Below are 504 nucleotides of genomic sequence, written 5' to 3' on the forward strand. Positions count from 1 at the left end.
AATGGTTTAAAGCAGTAGCCTGCATCATCCAAAACAGTAACTTCAAAATAATCCCCCGTGGACTCAGTGATACATATGGGTTTTTTCTGGTAGATTGACCTTTGTAAATTACCACTTAAAGTAGCCAATGACAAAACCCATTTCTGTTCCCTAAGTAGCAATCAAATTAATGGACAGGAAGTAACTAAGAATTAAATTGGCTAAGCCAAAAAAAGCACTCAATCAACAAATTTAATTAAGCACTTACTTCCTCTTCAGGTTCCCACCATATTTCTGTGCTCCCCATCACAGCTAAATTTCTTTTTTTTTTTTTTCTTTTGTCTTTTTTCCGTGTCCGGCAACGGATCGCAACCCTCAGTGTCGCCCCCGTACTGGACCGGGGACCAGCAACGGGATTGCAAACCTCGGCGTTGCTCCCGCGCCTCGCTCAGCCAGTGAGCGGGAACCGGTCTATACGTGGGATCCGAACCCTCGGACGGGAGCGCCGCCGCGCTTCCCAAGCGG

This window comes from Galeopterus variegatus, unplaced genomic scaffold (assembly GCF_000696425.1).
Source record: "Galeopterus variegatus unplaced genomic scaffold, G_variegatus-3.0.2 Scaffold351, whole genome shotgun sequence".
Classification (NCBI taxonomy): domain Eukaryota; kingdom Metazoa; phylum Chordata; class Mammalia; order Dermoptera; family Cynocephalidae; genus Galeopterus; species Galeopterus variegatus.